Genomic DNA, 19,655 nt, shown 5'->3' on the forward strand with positions numbered 1-19,655 from the left:
TGTCACTGCTTTGTTTTATTGTATTTGTTTTTTTTATATATTTTTTTTCTTCCAAAGGAAAAAATTATATTGCATTTGAAATTCATTGATGGTTTCTTTTCAATACAGCGTATGAGGACACAAATTTAAGGGTCACTGTAGACTTTTAAAGCACATACATCTGTAACTTAGTTTCTTAAATAATTTTTAAACAAAATCAAAACAATTTAAACAAATATTTTAAACACTCGAAATCATAGCTCCAATGTTGCTCATAATCTCAGTGCGCATGACTTGCTGTATTTGTTATTTAACAGAAAGCTGGCATGGAAGGGCAGAGTAAGTCCACCCCACCCACGTGGCTCCACCCTTCCTGGCCAAGACCCAGGAGCGTTTGTGGTTGCCCTGTGCTCAGAGGCCCAGAAAGGGGCAGCCCAGCAAGGGCCAGCAGGAAATGAAGGGTGGGCAGTGACAGGCCCTGGGAGAGATCACTAGTATAACCAAGCAGGACCTTATGGGGCCTTCCAGGGACAGGCCCCTCCCCCATATCCTCTGCTTTAGCTCCTCTCTAAAGTACCTAGATAATAGTGTCTGATGCACATTCCTGAGTTGTTTTACAGATGCTAAAACCCCCACCAGATGGAAGAAATTACCTACTTGTAGCCTCTGGACCTACTGGAGCCTGAGGATTGATAATGTCAACAGCCCTGTTAGTCACCATCAACCAGGAACTGTGGTGAGCTGATCACATACCCTGGGACTCCCCTCCCTCACCCTGCCTTTAAAAAGGCTTTCCTGAAACCCATCGGGGAGTGGGGTGTTTTGAGCACCAGCGGCCCTGGACTCCTTGCTTGGTGCCTGCAGTAAACGCTGCACTTTCCTTCACTCCAACCCGGTGTCAGTAGGTTGGCTTTACTGTGCACGGGCGAGCGGACGGACCCAAGTTTGGTTCGGGTAACACGAGTGCAGCCTGCGCTCCCCCTCGACTCCTGCCCAGGCTGGCACACTGCCTCTCTGGTAGGACCCTATCCTTTCTCCTTAAGGCTTTAGGAGGACAAAAGCACCATTCACTGACCCCATCCACCCCGCACCTGAGCTTGTGATGAAAGAAAGAGCACCCCGACAGCCCCCAACAGCAAACTCCCCGGAGCCAGGGCTCAGAAACACGCCTCCTGCGTGCGGGGAGGAGGCTAGGATAGTCTGTGACAGCACTCAAGAGGCAGCTATGGTCAGTCACACAGAAGGATAACTTAAGCCCAGCGCAGGTGCCATTTTCAACAGCGCTAAGGACTTAAGGAGTCGGTGCTGGGGAGATGGAGGCTCAAGTGCGTCAGAGATCAGTGGTGATGACATCCAGTCCTTTTTCTGCAGATGGAAGGCAGCATTTTGAAGTCGAGGAAGGCACAGAGCCGTCCAGACAGAGAGGCCTGGGTTACTTTCTATAGGAGTTGCACGGGCATGGGAGCTCACCTTTCTCAGCTGCCACAGGATCACCTGAGAAACAGCAGGCCCCTTCCACCTTGTTTAACTGTCACGAGTGTTAATGAAAAGCTTCACCCACTCAGGACCCGGCCAAACATTCAGTAGAGATTATCTTTATCATCAGACGTCTTTGTTTGAAATTACTTTCTAGAAGTACTAAAATCAACTAATTCATTTTGATGAATTTGTAAGATGTTAAAAATTCCATTCTAGGCACCATGGGGGCAAGTAGGGCACCAGACAAAGAAACGAGAGGGAAAGTGTCCTCCTGCAATCCAGCTCCCACTGGGGAAATGAAGGCACATGAAAGTGTGATGGGCGTTTATCACCTCAGCTTCTGGTACAATTACTGAGGCAGCAGGGAGAGCTTTCTGGAAAGGTTGGCCGTGGGGAGGAGGAGAAAGGCAGCAAAGCGGAAAGGACTCCCTTCAGGGGCAGAAGTTGCCCGGCGGTCAGAGCTGGGCAGCTGACCTATAGCCCCGGGAAGGTCTGGAGACCAAGCTGAAGTAGCCCAGGTGTTCCCTGGAGGATCGAGGGGCCTTCTCATGGGCCCTGGAACTGAGTCTGCTGGGTCCCACACCCTTGCCGCTGCATCCAGAGAAGTTTGTGGTAAAGAATCTGATCCGGGTAAATCTCTCAAGTTCACTCCCCTTCCCATCCTCTCTGCTAAGGCCATAAAACTCAAGGTCGAAGAGATCCTTGAAGCCTCCCTGGGGTTCCTGGTCACAGCGGTCCAGCCTCTGCTTAAACATCACATTGCTGGGAATCACCCCGCACAGCACTAAACAGTCTTCCTAGAATCAGGCCAAGACTTGTAGCTGTTCCACTTCCACTCCTTGGTCCCAGCTCAGCCCTTTAAAGATGTCCAGAGAAAATCTGTCATTCAATGATAGCCGTTCAGATTCCTGAATACCCCCCACCACTACCTCGCAAAGCCTTTTCTCTCCCAGGTTCTCTTGCCCAGCCCTCCATGACGCCACTCCCATTCTCTAGAAACCCCCAGGTTACCAAACGGACCCCGGGATTCCCATGGTATCTGCCCGGGTCAGAATATGGAACGCAGACCCTTGACTCCAACTCTATATTTAACCATGTAAATGAAGAATACACTTATTTTCTAATGCCTGACAAAGGTGGCCCAAATTCAACATGCGGTCACTAACCCACTGACCATCGCTACACACAGAACAAGACTCTGAACAGGGGTCCTCCATATCACAGTCAGTAAATTAATTTTTAAAATCGGACTTTCCAGACTATCCATTTGTCCCTATTTAATTCCATCTCAATTTCTCCTCATCTTTCCAGTTCATCCATTATATTTTTAAACTTGGATTTTTCATTTTAAGCTTTTGCTTTTCATTAGCAATCTTCTCCAGACTTAGACCACTGGAATATATGGTCAGCAAACCTAGGTCTTCAAATCACGAAAAAGTAAGTGTTATTCAAGTGATCCTGTTACATGAGGTACTCAAAAATCATTCAAAAGCAGTTCTTGGATACTCATAACTTCTCAGACTTTCACAAACCGAAATGCTGTTTCTGTATCAAACAGAGAATGCAGCCACTCAGTGATGGGTGCTCTGGGCTGTTACTGCAGGATGCACTGGCTTCCTCCTTGCCTGCGAGATCTTTCCAAGGGACAGTGACACGCAGCTTTCTGAGAAATGATCTCAACAAAATGAGTTAGAGTTCTATTTTCAAGTGCCGGGAGAAATATAGCATTCGTCATGCAGGTTCTGAATAAGATCACGTTTGTCTGTGAGTAGACTCCTCAGGGCCATGCCTTCCATGTGGACGCATGCAAATGACAGGCACAAATACACAGACTGGCCTCATATTCAGGGTGCTGAACACCAGCAAAATGCTGCCTGGCCTTGGGGGAAGGAAGGAAACCTTCTACAGCCAACTCTAAGCTTCGAGTGGGAGGAGCATTCATCCAATGCTAATCCGTAACCAACACGACATCTGCCCAAACACAGACAGAAGAAAGGCACCTCTGGCCCAGCTCAATCCAAAACAGGACACAGCTGGACAGCCCCAGGGGAAGTAAGATAAGCCGGGTGCGTTTGTGTGCGTGTGTGTGTGTGTGTGTGTGTGTGTGTGTGTGTGTGTGTGTGTGTGTGTGTGTGTGGTGCTGTTGTATTTAAGAAATGCATCCGGAATGCATGCCTTGCTTACTTGCTACCATTACCATTAATGGCTCTTGTGCTCATTAAATAAACACTGGAAAAGAGGCTACCTCCTTCTGTGTCCACCTGCCCCACTGAGTATGAGCTTTACTTGGGTAGGAATTTGTTCTTTGCCTTCCTCCCAGCGTCTGGAACCGGGCCTAGCTCAGAGAACGTATGCAACAGATATCTGTGGACTGGAAAGGAAGAGCAGGTAAGCAAGAAAGGACGAGAGCCCTGGCGGGTGCAGGGTGACTGGAGCCCGAGCTCTAACCATGAGCGCCAGGTCCACCCCGCAAATGCCTCCCAGCCTCCTGTACCTCCTGTACCCTGGCAGGAGACATCCTGCCCCTCAGAGAGGGCGATGGGCAGGGCCGCCCCGCTGATAGGCCAGCACACAGCTCCTGTCCTCTGTGTTTCCTTCTGCCGATAAGGGAAGGAACCCAGGGAACTGTGTCGATGTGTGTGTGGAAGGCCTGTGACAGTCACTTCTTTCCTCCAAGCCTGGTGCTGAGGGGAGGGGTCAACCTCATGGTCCAGATGCAGGACTGGACAGGACACATCTTTCTTCGGTACACTTCTCTAGACTTTGATATTCTCTTCAGCAAGCCATTTCTGGAAGATGGAGGTGGTGAGAGAAGCAAGGGCTGGCTTTCGGAAAGCAGAGCACGGCAAGAGGGTCCCCTTCTCACAGGGAGAAGCTCACCAGGCCTCGGGACCAGCTCCTTCCCTCTGGCAGACTCCTCTGGCCCAGACATTACTGTAGCCACTAAATCTAATCTAACATAATGACATGTGCTTACTCTGCTACTTACTGCCACCGAGAGAACAGAAGCCCAGGAAATTCAGCTGAGCAGGCTCATAACCCAAGTATGAAATTCCTCTCACGTCATGATTTGATCACGTGACCATGACCTTGAACGAAGGTAAGCTGCAGCGAACTATAAAGCAGCTGCCACATGTCGACACAAAAACGCCCAAGCTGCCATTGCCAAGGAAGGCCCCGCACACACTCAGCATTCACAGGAAACAAGAGCTGAACTGCCACAGCTGACACCAGGCCAGCCAGTGAGCTTGCAATCACTAAAGCTGCATGTTTTCTAAATTTATTACAAAAAATAAATGTATTCTCCTTGAGGTTTTGCTACACTCTGCAGAAAGTTCTGGACTCAGAGAATTTCCCTCTTAGGAGAGTGCCTCAGTGAACGACATCTGATCAGAGATGGGGCTCCCACCCAGCTCCCCATACACCCAGGGTCTAGACTGTCTCAACCATAGAATGGCCTAATAATAGGACCACTGCTAAGGTGGTCTCGAGGACTCCTGTGGTCTGAATGTCTGCAGAATCCTAACCCCCAAAGATGATAAGATGATAGTATTAGGAGATGGGGCCTTGGGGGGGGGGTAATTAGGGCACGAGGGTGGAGCCCCATGATGGGATTAGTGCCCTTATAAGTGAGACCCCCACAGAGCTCCCTTTTTCCTTCCACCATGTGTGGACACAAAAGGAAGGCGCTGGCTGTGACCCAGGAGGAGGGCCTGACCAGCAGGTGACCGTGCTGGCACCTTGATCTTGGACTTCCAGCCTCCACAACTGTGAGAAATAAGTCTCTGTTATTTATAAGCCCCCCCACTCCGCCCAGTCAGTGGTGTTTTGTCATAGCAGCCCAAACAGACTTAAGACCAAATATGAAGTCCTAGGCACATATAAAGGGATCCTATAAACAGTAGCTATAATTATTGCAGAATGGCAGAAAAATAAAATTGGTGAAAATCAGTGGTTCCTTAACAGCAGGAAGGAGAGTGAAAATGCCAGTTTGCTTCTGTGTAAATCTCAGGCAGCCGTGTCACTGGCTCAGGGTGAATGAGAGTCACCAGTGTATGTGAATGCGGTTCGAGAATCCCTCCCCTGAAGGCCCACCTGCTCCACGCGCCCTGCCGTGGCTGTTGATGGGAAGCCCTCATTTGGGGTGGGCGGTGGGTCTGAGGATGCGTCATCCACAGTCAGGGCTGCGGCCAGCTACAGATTCCAGGCACTTGGCAATGGCCTGGGGTTCCGGGAGCCTGGAGGGAAGGTAGGCCCACCGCCATGCCTGTGCACCCCGCCCATCCGCCACCTGCCGTGTCACCCCACCACCTCCACCAGCTGCCCCGTCTTCTCCAGCCACGCTTGCCACCCACTGTGACCACAAGGGGCCTCCTCTCCGGGCCAGCCTCGGCCACCTGCAGGCCCACGGGCTCCTGCCTCCTCAGCCTTCCCCAACCCGCTCGTGTTACTGCCCAGGGAAGCCTCCTCCTGCCCGCCCACTGCCACCACATGCACAGTTCCTTCAGTGACAGCTGGAACAGCGCTGCTCTGAACCCTAGGCACATCCGTGGAGCACTCACAACAGCCCGTGGGCTGGGAGCTACCATCACGACCCCATTTTCCAGATGAGGAAACTGAGGCACAAAGGAGTTAAGTGACTTCTCAAGGCTATTCAGCTGAAAGGGTCAAGGGTCAGGTCAGGATTCAAACCCAAGCCTGGCTCCAAGGGCAGCTCTCAAAACCCACAGCTTCAGAATAACTGACACCCTATTTCAAAGGTTCCCAAACCTGAGGATTTTTGCCATCTGCCAACTCCATCGTTATTTATGTAACATTTTTCCTTGGATTGAAATGAGCAAGAGAAGTGTTCAAAGCCGCTCACTGTGGTTGAATCGAGCCTTCCTCTAATCAGGATGGAGGAGAACTGGGGCGGGGTGGGCGTGCTTTTCTTCACGCTTCAGTGTTTGGCTCCACATTCAGAACCACCTGCCCCAGGGTCCAGCTCCCTCTCATCCTAAGTCTTTCTCTCCCACTCTTGACGCAGCCCTGGTGGAACAGAAGTGACAGGTCAGACTTGAGAAAAGGTCTGTCCTCTTCCCTGATTCACGCCTGATTTCCCTTGGACCTCGGCACTGGCCTTCAGCCCGAGTCTTGTCTCCGGAAAAGAAGTTCTTTCCTTTCCAGACTCAGAGCCCCGCTCACATCGAGGCAGGCAGTGCCAACACACGAAGAACCCCAGAGGCTCCCGCAGGCTGGTAGCCCTGAGCGAGAGCGGTCTGAGGCCCCAGTCCAAGGACAACCAGCAGGGAGAATGGGGCTGTCGGCCCAGATGAAGCAAAGGAATCCACCCTCCCAGTGGCCCAGAAACCTCGCTCCAGCTTCCCAGAGGAAGTTTAACTGGATCTGTTGATGGGAAATTGCCAGGCCTCTCCCCCATCCAGACCCCCACTGTTCCCAGGTTCGGATGAGGTCCAAGACAGACACAGTGGGTCAGGAGACAGAATGAAGGGCCAGGCAGGTCCCCTAACCTGGCCCATTGCCCCTCCTCTCGTACCCAAAGTGACCCCTCCTGCCTCCAGGGCCCCAAGGTCCCCAGAGCCCCTCCAGCACGTGCGCTTTCTGCTCCTCACGGCCCCGCCGTCACACCAGGACTCCACAGTCTCTAGGCCCACCTTGTTCCGCAGCCGTCCCTTGTCCCTCCTAGAGGCCACCTGGAGCCCTCAGGCACTGACCTCTCCTCCCCAGCTGGAATCGCGGTTAACATGCGACTCCTTGTCTTGGAGGTCCTGGAACACATAGCCCTGGTCAGTGAAGGGGTGCGATGTCTGCACACGGACCTACAGGCCTGTCACCAAGTTAGCGCCACAGGGCAGCCCGCCATTTACACCTTCACCGCCTCCAAGATGCCACAGCACATCTCGCAGATCAGACACTGCTGGGTCCAAACCCTGTTTCTGGCATTTCCAGCTGGGTGAGCCTGAGAGCCCCCTCAGCTCGCTGGGCATCAGGTCCCTCACTTTACAACCCAGGATGACCGGGAATCCAAACGAAGATCGTAAGTGCCAGGGGCCCACGCAGCGGGGACTGCCCCAGCCTTAGGGTCAGGGCCAGGGTTAGGGCCCGGGGACCTGGAGGACAGCCAGCCCCTGGCTGGTTACAGGAAACCCTCCTGCAAGCGGGTCTTGGGCAGCAGACAGAAGGGTCCAGCACGGTGGGCACGGGGGGCTACATGTCAGCCAAGCATCAGGGCGGCCCTGCAGGGTCTCAGGGCTGCCTGCCAGGCTGCTCCTTCCAGGGGCCTTGATTTTCCACCTCAGCCGGAAGAGGAAGTGGCCAAGGAGCGGGCGGGGAGGGTGGGGGAGGGGCCTGGGGTGACAAGCACCCGAGCAGGCCTCTGTGCTGCCCCAGAGGGGACCCAGCACAGCCACAGCAAGGCTGTCGGCCCCCCTCCCACCACCAGGTCTGCAGCTGCCAGAAGCCGAACCACACAGCTGGAACAGAAGCACCTCCTTAAAGACTGGTCCCCATGGGGCCAGCGCCCCTTCCCTCCGCAGGCTGCTGCCCCTCCACCTCCCACAATGCAGCCCCCTCCAGCATCCCCTGCACAGCAGAAGGGAGTTCACAAAAAGCAGGCATCCAGCTCCAAGGGACACATCTGTTATGTGTGGTCCTCCAACTAAACGTCCGCCAGAGGGTTCCCAGAAAGGGCCCCATCAAGGAGGTTCAACTCTCTGTGGAGGTCATTCCTGCTGCAGTCCCAAGACAGGGCCATTGTAAAATGTGAAATTCCAAGAGCCTCAGCTTGCCCAAAAGAATGAGAAAGAAAACTAAGTGTCACATATAGAAAGATTCAAAGCACTTGCCAGCTTCAAAATCTGGAGCCAAGTCTTAAAGGAAAGTTAAATGCTGGTTTAAAACCAGCTCCATCCAAGTAACCCAGAGCTCCTACCGGATTCTGAGAGCCAGCACGGGGATTCCTGACCAAGTTTTGCAATCAGAGTTACTCAGAGGTCAGCAGGGGACACTGCACGCAAGCCTGGCAGCCACTAGCTTCCGGTGCCTCCGCCGAGGAGAGCCCACCGACAAACCCACTTACCCTGCCTGCCAGGGGCCCCTGTCCTGGAGCCTCATGGTCACCGGCCCTGGTTCACCCCAAAGCACCCCACCCTCAGCCTCACTATGTCCATTAATGATCTTACCCTTCAGTTGCCCTAATATTTTAATAACGGAGTTTGCTCACTGCAAACTGTAGTTAATCTGGGGGTGAGAAGCACCAGGTGCAAGGGTCGGGGGGCTGCCTTTTGGCGGGCTCCAAACTGTTCTCCTGATGTGAGGACCTCTCCCTGCAAACCCCACCCGGCCCTCCCGGCCGCAGCAGCCGCAGGGCCACCCGTGCCCTTCCCCTCGTCAAATCTGAAATCCTCTACTGACCTCCCTTCACCTGCCCCGACCTACAGCCAAATCAGACCCACATCCTCCCAGACCCAGGTCTGGGCTTTCATTCCCCTGTGCTGCTCAACACCCAGTGGAGGAGAAAACAGGGTCAGAGAGCTGGAGATTTGCTCCAGGTCACACACAGCTGGGGACAAAGCAGGCAGGAACACAGGCCTCCGCCCACCCCGCCACCTCACCCCACAGTGCGCTGGCCGGCCCTGCCCTCGGCCTCCATGCTCCGGCCTCCCCTCCTCGGCCTCCCAAAACCCAACCCCCCAGCACTTCCTCAAAGTCTTCTCCAACGGCGGCGTTACAGCAACTTCCTGCTTCCTCCCACCAGAGCCCACAGGGCCCTTCCGTGACCTTAACAAGTGGCCACGTAAAGACACCCGGGGCCCGGGGCACAAGCCAGCTTCTCAGGAGGTGCCTCCAGGCTTCAGAGCTCGCGGCACCCTCTACCCAGGGGTGCTGGTATGGCTGCCCCAGACAGAGGGCTGCCCCAGGTGCTGGGCCCCATTCTGTATTCTCAGTGGGCCCCCCACGCTAGGCACCAGTAACGCCCAGTGCCTGGTCGGCTGGCCCAGGCAGGAGGCGTCCTCCACGCTGGCCGAGGGGCTCTGAGGCAGGCAGCGGGGAGGGGGCCTGCCGTCCACTCTGCGCCTCTGGGCAGGGCTCCCCACTGTGCACGCCCCACCATAAGAAGGCCCAGCTGGAACAACTACAGAAATCATCGCCTCTAGGGCTGGACCCACAGTGGAAACTCCACTCGGCTCACATGTGGGCACATGGGGGGTGCCAGGCCTGCTCTCCCCACTGCAGCCCAGACGCCCAGCTCAGCTGCACAGCCTGGCCATGACCACAGCAGCGCTGCCCTCATGGCAACCCACGTTCACAGAGGAGGGCCAGGCCAGGGCTAAAACATGCTACAGATTAATTAAAAGGTCACATCTTAGATAAATAACAAGGGCCTACTGTAGAGCTCAGGGAACGATATTCAATATCCTGGGATAAACCATAACGGAAAAGAATATGAAAAAGAATATATATGTGTATAACTGAATCACTCTGCTGTACAGCAGAAATTAACACAACATTGTAAATCAACTACACTTCAATAAAATAAATTTTTAAAAAACTTTTTTTTTAAAGGACTCATGTCTGGACCCCTGTTCAGAGAGCCTCACACGGGAGATCCTGGTTCAGAGCCTGGAGAATACTCTCAGGCTGCTCTCTCCTCTGTCCGAGCACAGGCACCCTCCACTGAGAGGTCCTGAGCACAGAACACCAGGACCAGCCACAGTGTCTGCTCTGCTCCATGCCCTCTGCCCGTCCCCAGCTTGGAAACCCCTGGCCCAGAGCCCGGGCTCCAGGCAGGCAATGGTCTTGAGCCCCTGCACCACCTGCCTAGAGGACAGGGATTTGTGTTTGTCCACATCCCCATCGCCAAGGGCCTCTAGAATCTGTCTGCTTAAACCGAATGTGAAGGACCATCTTGCGAAATAAGCACGTGGACGGCTGGAAAGAACTGCTCCCAGTGCTATCTGGCTGCACAGCCTCGGGGAGCCACCCAGATTATGTGCCTGCCTGGCCTCTGCAGCCCTGGCCTCGGAGGCCTCAGGCGGTGCCAGGGGGCCCAGGTTTGCAGGCCTGCTGGCTCGCTGGGGAGAACAGCTCCCTCAGGTCAGTTCTGAACACACCTCTGGGCAGAGGAAGGCTGGAAATCGGATGGGCGGCCCTCTGGCCCTGGCTCCGGCCTCAGGTCACAGGCTGCCCTCTTCCCCGGGAGACACGTGCAGGCCATCCCAGGCTGATCCCAGACAGCAGAGGTCCTGCCCCTTCGCCTCCCATCAGGGAGCGAGCACTGCGCCTGAAGGACAGAACCCCAGCCCACGAGGCTGTCCTTCTCCCAGAGCCACGCAGCCGGCGGGCCCCCGAGGCCTCAGCCCGTCTGCCAGGGTGCGCCTGGGAATTGCCGCCAGCCAAGCAACAATTGCAGGCGGGGTGGGGCTGGGCTGAGGACACTGCTGCCCCGGGGTTCCCAAAGCTGGTCCTGCCAGGCCTCCCCCACCCTAGGGAGGTGCAGCTGCACGTACACCCCAGTGCTCAGAACCCTGAAGACAGCAGACAGGCCACCCCCAGGCAATGGCCCAACTTCCAGAACAGGAGCAGGGCGGTGCCTGCAACCCGGGAGAGCGGTTCCGGAGGATCCTTGAACACCAAGAGCAGGTTGTAGACACGTGCACGTTTAGGGCGTGTGTGCGAGGGCGTGTGCAACACATGTGGACCTACATATCACTAGGGCTTGGGACAGGAGAGGGTTCACGTTACAAGCTCTCTGATGATTCTTCAGAAATGCACCTCTTCAGAAGAATTCAGCAGACTCAGGAGGGAGAGGCTCTGTGCACCTGAGGACTGAGATGGGTCCCCCAAGCTTAGGACAGACCAGGCAGGCGTGGTCCCCAGGAATCCACCTCCAGCACCCCGGCCCATGAGAACCACACCCCCACGCAGTTTCCTTCAAGGGCTCAGACCATGGGTCTGGAACTTGGTCTTCAGGTCGCCAAGGCCTGTGACCATCCTGGGGCACCTTGGGTGCCACCATGTGAAACACTTGGCAGGAATGCACTTTATTTTAGTGGCAGTTTGTATGCTGGCAGGACGACGAGCACCAAGTGTAGGCAGCTCTCCTCTGAGACAGGAGGAAGAAAATCTCATGTCAAAAACCTAACATGACCAGGAAAATTATGAATCCAAGTCCCTCAAAAACTAGCTGCAGGGGCTTCCCTGGTGGCGCAGTGGTTGAGAGTCCGCCTGCCGATGCAGGGGACACGGGTTCGTGCCCCGGTCCGGGAAGACCCCACGTTCCGCGGAGCGGCTGGGCTCGTGAGCCATGGCCACTGAGCCTGCGCATCCGGAGCCTGTGCTCCACAACGGGAGAGGCCACAACAGTGAGAGGCCTGCGTACCGCAAAAAAAAAAGAAAAGAAAAACTAGCTGCAATTACAGACAACCCGTTCACACACTTCTCTTTTCCCTCTAACAGTAAATAACAACAGTCACCTGGCACTAAGACCAGATGAAGTTTGTAAAACCATTTCTTCAGGCTGAGCTTGTTTATTTTTAGAGAGAGAATAATAAATTCTTTGCCTGTACTTATAGGTTTATACCTTGCCCAGGGCTGCTCTGCTATGGAAATGAAGTTGTTCTTTGTTTTAACAAGATGGCTGCAGTCCTGAGACTCCCCCCGCCAGTTACAAACACACACTCAGCAGTCCAGCCGAGCGGCTCTCAGAGGCCTGACTCGGCCCAACCCCAGTTCCGGGTCCCGGTCCACGGGAGGACTGGAGAAAATTAGCCCACAGCTGAACTCCCCTGACCTCCTCCACCCCCACCCATGGAGACTTAATCTGCTGGACAATCACACAGAGATCAAGTCGGGCCAATAAGGGTGAAGAACAGCGGAGCGGCTTGTCTATTAGAGCAGTGCCCCCAACTCCAGTGTGCAGGGCCCGGGGGTCCCAGGCCACAGTGCTGCTGATGCGTGGACCCCATGGAGTCAGGAGGGTGTCTGTCCAGGGGACCCAGGTCAGTGCAGTGACTGGCAGTAAAGGCTGGGAGGGACTGTGACGGCCGAGGGGTATTGGGAGCAGGGGAGGGACAAGCAAGGCAGGACGCACTAGGAGCCACAGCAGATTAACGAATGTCACTTTGCTCCATCCAGAAGTTCAGCTGAACACAGCTTCCCCAGGCTTGGTGCCCTGGATCTGTGATAAAACCTGCGTCTGAAAAACAAGCAGGAAACCAGGGGTCCCCGCGGTCAGGACCTGCTCCTCTGAACCCTCCTCCTGAGATAGCGCTGGAAAGGTAAGTTGAAGCTTGAGTAAAGGGCTTTTCCCGCAGGGATGCGGTGACAGACCAGAGACCTCTGAGCAAGCCAGTCCCGGGAGGGGGCAGGGCTTTAAGGCCAGCACCTGCCCCCAGACGCCGGGTCCGCTCAAACCCCCCAACACACAGGCTTGGCGTACACAATACGTGAAGAATTTATTTAAGGAGTCACAGATACACATATCAGGTGGAGCCCCTTTTTGTTTGTTTTATTTTAGCTCCTTTTTAAAGACCATTTTATTTGTTGAGCCACAGTTGTAAGCACACTAAGAGGGGCTGATTTTAGTTACCCCAGCGTGTACTTTATTCAGTCCATGTTCATGTTTACTCTTCCTGAGACCAGAGAACATTTCCCAAGAGGAAACATGGCCCCTGATACTCATATAACCCCCCGCCCAGAACAGGTCACAGTCACACGGGACCGCACCAAGAGTCTGCCCTGTGCCTTGAACGTTGGTCATATTTGTTTCTGAGGACCCAGCTCCTTCCAGGGGAATCTAAAAACAACAAGTATTGCCCAGGTAGGCAAGGAGGCCGGGGCTCCTCCTGTCACAGCCCGGCAGCAGCGTTTGGTGCTGACGTCCAGCACGACAGAGGGGCCCTCCCTCAGGGGACACATGGTACCTGTAGGTGATCCTCACTTCAGTTCCGGGCTCATCCTGCTCCCAGATCAAAGCGACGCTCTCCGGGGACTTCCGAACATGCTGATCCAAGCAGTTGACTGCACAAAAACAGGTTCATGGACATTACACTTGTTGCCACTGGAGTCGGAAAGGGGAGGGTCAGGTTTGCAGTGGTTTGCGCTGCTCTCACTGGGGTGGACCCTTCCCTCATCAGAGGCGGGTTTCTACTTCCTTGCAAGGAGAACGGTGATAGAGCCCGCAGAAACGAGGTGGTCACTACACAAAGATGACCTCGCAGGTACAGGTGACCCCTGGGAATGCTCTGAAGCAGGTGCTTCACACCAGGAGTCCCAACCCCGGCCCCCACCCAGGGGACCCTGACCCGACTGGCCCCGTGGTTTTCAAGGCTCCCTGGCGGTTCTAACGTGCACGGCCAGGGCTGAGTGCCGCAGGCTGGGCTGTGGGAAAGAAGACTCGATGCAAACAGGGCGCCCCAAATCAGTGCGCGTGCGTGGGGTGGGCTCTCATGTGGTGGAGGTGCGATCCAGGACAAGGGCCCACATCCCTTCTCAGGTGTCCAGCCAGCACCCTGCTCCAAGAAGTGATGCAATGATGGCAAAATGCCTTGCTAGTTTTCCAGGAGGCTCTGCTCCCTTCCCCTCCATTACCCAAGCTCAGGTCACATGACTGCCCGCAAAAACAGGTCAGTTGTGCTGGTTTACCGTCAACCTGAAGATTAGTAGGATCATGTTCATTGCTAACCTCCTATTCACCACCACTGGCTGGACTTCAGGGTGAGCTTGGCTCTGGCCGGTTTGTGCCAGAGTCCCTTCCAGCCGGCCCTCGTGGCCTGTTTTCATTACGCACTTCCCCATCAGCAGAGGAATAAATACCACAAACAGCTCTGGGGGCAGCAGCCATTGCTCACCTGGTCTTCAGGGTCACCCTCATGTCCAGGTACATACATTTTTCTTTCTTTTTGGGGCAGTTACTATCTTCTCCAAATCAATCTCCTCCTACATAAATGGGAGATGCACCCACTGCTGCATCTAACTCACAGGGCTGGGCCAGCATCAGGTGGAAGGCAGCACTGAGGTGCTACCACCGGAATCCAAGGCCAACTACCACCTGATAATCACCCTGCTGCGAGTTACTACAGATATTTCCTGATGGAAAACCATTCTGACCAAAGTCATGGGAGGCCCTCCCCATAACAGACCACGTGATTCCCATAATCCTCAACAGGGTGAACTCACATGAAAACATTTACAAACTTTAGCTTGTGTGTGTGTGTCTGTGTGTGTCTGTGTGTCTGTGTGTGTGTCTGTGTGTGTGTGTGTCTGTGTGTGTGTGTGTCTGTGTGTGTGTGTCACATTTTTCCCTCTCAGGTTATTTTATCTGTCATTTACTCTTACAAATTAAAAAGTTTCATTTCAACTTTCTGGCTCCTAACAAGTATATAAATTATACCTCAAAAAATTTAATAAATAAAGATAGATGTCATGGGCAAAATTACTACTTGCACAGGAAAGTTCTTTGAATGACTAGAAAAATAGAAGAGAAAAAATGCCAAAAAAAATAGAAGAGAGGAAAGCAGGAAGGCAAACTGAGAAGGGGCTTGGTGGCAAAACCTGGATTTACACAATAAACCCAACATCAATGTGTGTGTCAGTCTGGTCCAAAGTTTAGAAATCAAGAGTTTTCACACTAAAACCACAGATTTCTGGCTTCTCTTGAACAAGCAGCAGATGAGGCCATACCCTCGCCTGGCAGCTGAGGTAGTGACCACTCTCAGCAGGGGCGGATCCCGTCCCCTCCCCTCACTGGCCGTGCCGAGTCTGCTGAAGGCCTTCCTGCCTCGGGGCCTTTGCACAGATTCACCCTGCCTGGGGTACACCGTCCCACCCTCACCACTCCTGCCCTTCATCTGGTGCCCACCCTCCCACAGGTCCCAGCCTACACGTCCTCATTCTGTTATAGAGCACTTCTCTTCCCTTGGACCTCATGCCTCCCAGACTCTTAACTCTTCCTGCAATGTATCCAGCTTGCTGCCCCTCTGTGGGCAGGGGCCAGATGCCCTGTTCCTGTTTGGACACCTGCAGCCTGACCCGGGGCTCAGAGCAGAGGAAGCACCTAAGCTATGGATGACGGATGGACCTCCCAAGTCCCTGAGCTGGAGGGCAATGTGGGGTCCAAATGACACCAGGTTGGCCCCATGCCCAGGGGAGGGAAGAGACCTCTTCTCATCTTCATGGCTTAGTCCCTCAAGAAGTTTTCTTTTTGGTCTAAATTAGGGCTTCTAAATTCCCCAGGATCCCCAGAGGACTTATGAGCATGTAGCGAGGCCCCACCCTAAGTCTCTGACTGAGCAGGTCGGGGTGGGCCTGAGCATTTCACTTCTACCAAGATCTGACATGATGCTGTGGTCCAGGACCACGCTCACACAGGCAGACATACGCACACATGCACTCACGTCTACCTGGTACGTATATTCCCAATTCCAGGGGGCCTTTCTTTTTCCAATGGGGACAGGAGTAATTAAAGACTCTTGCGAGCTCTGTAAGACATCTGGCCACGCCTCCACTGGATGGCGGCCTGGGGTCATGGTTAAAACCATGCTCTAGAGCCAGGCCACTGTCCAACCACTCGCTAACTGCAGACTCGCTTGTTTATCTCTAAACAGCACCGCTAAATCTCACTCTCCTAATCTGTGGTGGTGGTAATGGTTCCAGACTCTAGGAGTCACGGTAGTAATTAGATGCCACTGGAGTTTTCCTGCCATGGGGTCAGATGTTGTGGCTGTGTCCCCAAGGGAAACACAGTTCACAACTGCCATGGACAACGCTCAGATGACACAGCGCCCAGAGAAAAGCACAGTGCAGGGTGTGGGGCGACATGGCTCTACAATGCCATGTATATGTTGGCTCTTAACACGTATGCATGGCTCCCGCTATTGCCTCAACAGCAGAGAGGAAAACAAAAGAGGAAGGAGGAAGGGAAGGAAACTCTTACATCCCCCATTTTAAAAAAAGTCTCCACCCAAAGAACTGGGCAGTGAGACAAGGCAATTTCCTTTCCAAGTATTTCCAAGAAGAGTTGGGCAAGAAGACAGTGCAATTTAAGGCTTGGCTCAAACCGGACCTCTTATGTCAAGCCTTTTCCAAGTTTCCCAGCACACAATGATGTCTCCCTCCCACCACACCATTCAGCGCTCACTCATCTTCCCAGCTCGCTAAACCCTCCCCCATCCGGGTCAGAACGTCCCTGCAGGCAGAGACCATGTCCCTAAGATTCCTTCAACACGGGAGGGGGGCAGGGGATGGTGGAACACACTTCCTAATTCTCCCCTTAGCAGCTGTAAAAACCTTGAGAACGTTCCCCAGGGTGGATCTGCTCCTTTACTGATCTGCGGTCCATCTCATTAGAATGCAGGCTCCGAGGCACTGGGGCATTTTCTGCACCGTTCACCACCAAACATGAGTTGGAGCCTTTATTTCCACATCTGTACAAGGGGGCCACCAGACACTTCATGTTGGTGTCACAGGTATGATGGGAGATGAAGCATCATCTCATTCACCTAAGGACAGGTCTGCACCCAGGCCTGTCACAGCTCTGCAAGCAGGTAAGCTGGTGTGTGTGGTAGGTTTGGGTTTGTTTTTAAGAAAAGGTGATGAGAGGGTCATCATTTCCATCATAAACATGTACACACAAAGGCAGACATTTTCATTCAACAAACTCTTGCTGGTTGTTTAAATGCATCCCTGCCCCTCCCCACTTTACAGAAATTCAATTTTAATCCGAAGAGATAAGGGAGTTAATATTCACAAAAGAACTCACAATAGGTTTTGTTTAAATAGAAAACCTCCTTGGTACAATTTGAGGTATTATGTCAGTCACAAAAATTGTATTTGCCAACTTTCCAGAAGCATCTGCTATTTAAAGTAAGTCGCGTCTCTAACAACTGGGGAGGATTCAGACTTTTCTGAGGGACGCTCCTTCTGAGACCTGAGGTCATGTGTCCACTTAGAGTTCCTTGAAGGACCTGAGAGAGCTACTTCAGTTGCTGGAAGGACCATGCAACGCGGGAGGCAGGCTCTTGCCATCTCAGTGTGTCTGCCATCTGAATTATTCGAGGCACATCATGAAGAGGAGAGAGCTACAGCGAAATGGTTTCCACTGCTGCAAGGAACGTTCTCAAAAGCGTCCAAGGAATCTCTGTGTTCAATGCTTAGTTAACAACAGTGTCTCTATACCCGAGCTTGAAAGTAAGAATAAACACACTTGTTTTTTAAACTCAGACTCAAAGGAGAGTTTAGTTTTGTGTTTTGAAAGCAATGCGTCACTACCCTCCAGTTCTGCACTTGCAACTGCCTGACATCTCGGTGTTTATACCCAAGGAGCAAAGACAGCTGTTGAGCCCTACAAGGGAAAGAGCCAAACTTCAAAAGCTGGAAAGAATCCTTTTCAGAACGTGGCACTGCGGGGGGGGTGGCTTTACCTCCCCAACCCAGGGCCTCTGACACCACGACCTACCCACCCCTACAACAATGGCCTGGCTCTCCCAGGATCCAAGAAGGGCTTTCAGAGCCACGTCAGCCACCTGTGTGCCCTCCCCAGCCTGCTTCCTGGAACAGGCTGATCAGGTGGAAATCCCCATGGTCCCGTTCAGAGGAAGCACAGCAGGCTTAGCAGCACTGATGAACACCAGGTTCAAGGTCACAGCCTCCTTCCAGGATTCCTTAATAATTAACAAAGGCCAGTGACTGGGTGAAAGGAATGTTCTAAAGACAGTGCAGAGTGCTTTAGAAGTGTTTTCTCATTCAATGGTAACAGCAGCCCCAGGTGTCCCCAGGTCACCCGGCGCTGGTCAGAAGCCTAGCAGCCTCTGCCTTGGTCTCTGGGACCTCTGGCCACCAACGACCCTGGGCCTAGTCACCACCCTGTGAGAAGCCCCTTGTTGGTGCTTTGGGCCACAGCTCCAGCTGAGCCCAGCCTGCAGTTCAGGCCCCAGACCTGGGAGTCAGCAGCACATAGATGACTAGAGTCACGTCGATGACGGAGAGCAGAGGCAAGCCACTGCCAGCCCTGTCCAAAGTCCTGACCCATGGAATCCGTGAGACTAATAAAATGGCAACAATAGGAACTGTAACAGAATTCAGTTACCCACTATTCTCATGTTACAGAAGAGGAGATGCACGAAAGAACAGTTAGGGGAGAGAAGGAGGGATAAATTGGGAGATTGGGATTGACTTATACATGCTACTATATATAAAATAGATAACTAATAAGAAGCTACTGTATAGTGCAGGGAACTCTATTTAACACTCTGTAATGACCTATATGGGAATAGAATCTAAAAAAGAGTGGACATATGTATATGTATAACTGACTACTTTGCTGTACAGCAGAAGCTAACACAACACTGTAAAGCAACTATACTCCAATAAAAAAATTAACTAAAAAAAAAGCACTTGGCAAGACTTTAAAAAAAAAAAAAGAACAGTCGGGGAAAACAAGGATTCAAACCCAGGTGTGACTCCAAAGACACACCTGGAACGACTCAACAGTACAGAACCACCCACAGACTCTTTTTGTTTGTTTAACAGAGTTGTCTCTGTTAAACAATTCCCAATTCTGCCCACTTTAGCAGAACATAGGTCATAGGTCAGTGGTTCTCAGCCTCAAGTATGTATCAGGAGCACCTGGAGGACCCACCCCTGGGTTTCTGGTTCTGGCCACCTAGGATGGGACCTGAGGACTTGTATTTCTAAAAAGTTTGCAGGTCGTGCTGATGCTACTGGTCCAGGGACCACACTTTGAGAGCTGTATGTACAGACCTTCCTGAAGGGGTAAAGGGAGTTTCAAGCGATGCTCCTTTGGAACAAGCCATCATCACACAATCGTCACACAGACAGATCATGCCAGAACACCCCACCCAGCCCACAACTTTCTAGTGGCTCCCAGGGCAGCCATGGCTTGGCCCGGTCCTTTTTCATACCATCGTCTCTGTGATTTGCAGACACTGGCGAACAGCAGAGATATTCCTGACACATGAGTGGGTTACATACACATTTGAGGTGAGAATACGGCTGAAAAGCTGTTTTTCTACAAGGCAGTTTTCAGTTTCTGGCTAAGGTAACCATAAAGGAGAAATAAGTGAAGAAAAAGGGGCAGAAGAGTTGCTTGCTGCTGCACCCTGACCCTGAACTTGACCCTGACCAAGTGAGGCTCTGGAGGCCCTGTCCCATTATGTCTGTCGTTACCCATCCCCCCC

The 19,655-nt window shown here is 53.0% G+C and overlaps 1 protein-coding gene across 2 annotated transcripts in view; it reads right to left on the minus strand.

Annotated features, from left to right (window-relative positions):
- Window positions 1–19,655, minus strand: part of ACSS1 (acyl-CoA synthetase short chain family member 1) — a 41,997-nt gene that overhangs the window by 20,363 nt on the left and 1,979 nt on the right. The window contains exon 2 of one of the 2 annotated variants that reach the window (XM_024752693.1): window positions 13,383–13,479. The gene's annotated coding sequence lies outside the window, so the exon portion shown is untranslated. Of the gene's footprint in view, window positions 1–13,382; window positions 13,480–19,655 lie in introns of those variants that run through there. The other variant, XM_024752694.1, reaches the window with a different exon arrangement.

The sequence above is a fragment of the Neophocaena asiaeorientalis genome, unplaced genomic scaffold (genome assembly GCF_003031525.2).
Source record: "Neophocaena asiaeorientalis asiaeorientalis breed wild unplaced genomic scaffold, Neophocaena_asiaeorientalis_V1.1 scaffold528, whole genome shotgun sequence".
NCBI classification, from domain to species: domain Eukaryota; kingdom Metazoa; phylum Chordata; class Mammalia; order Artiodactyla; family Phocoenidae; genus Neophocaena; species Neophocaena asiaeorientalis.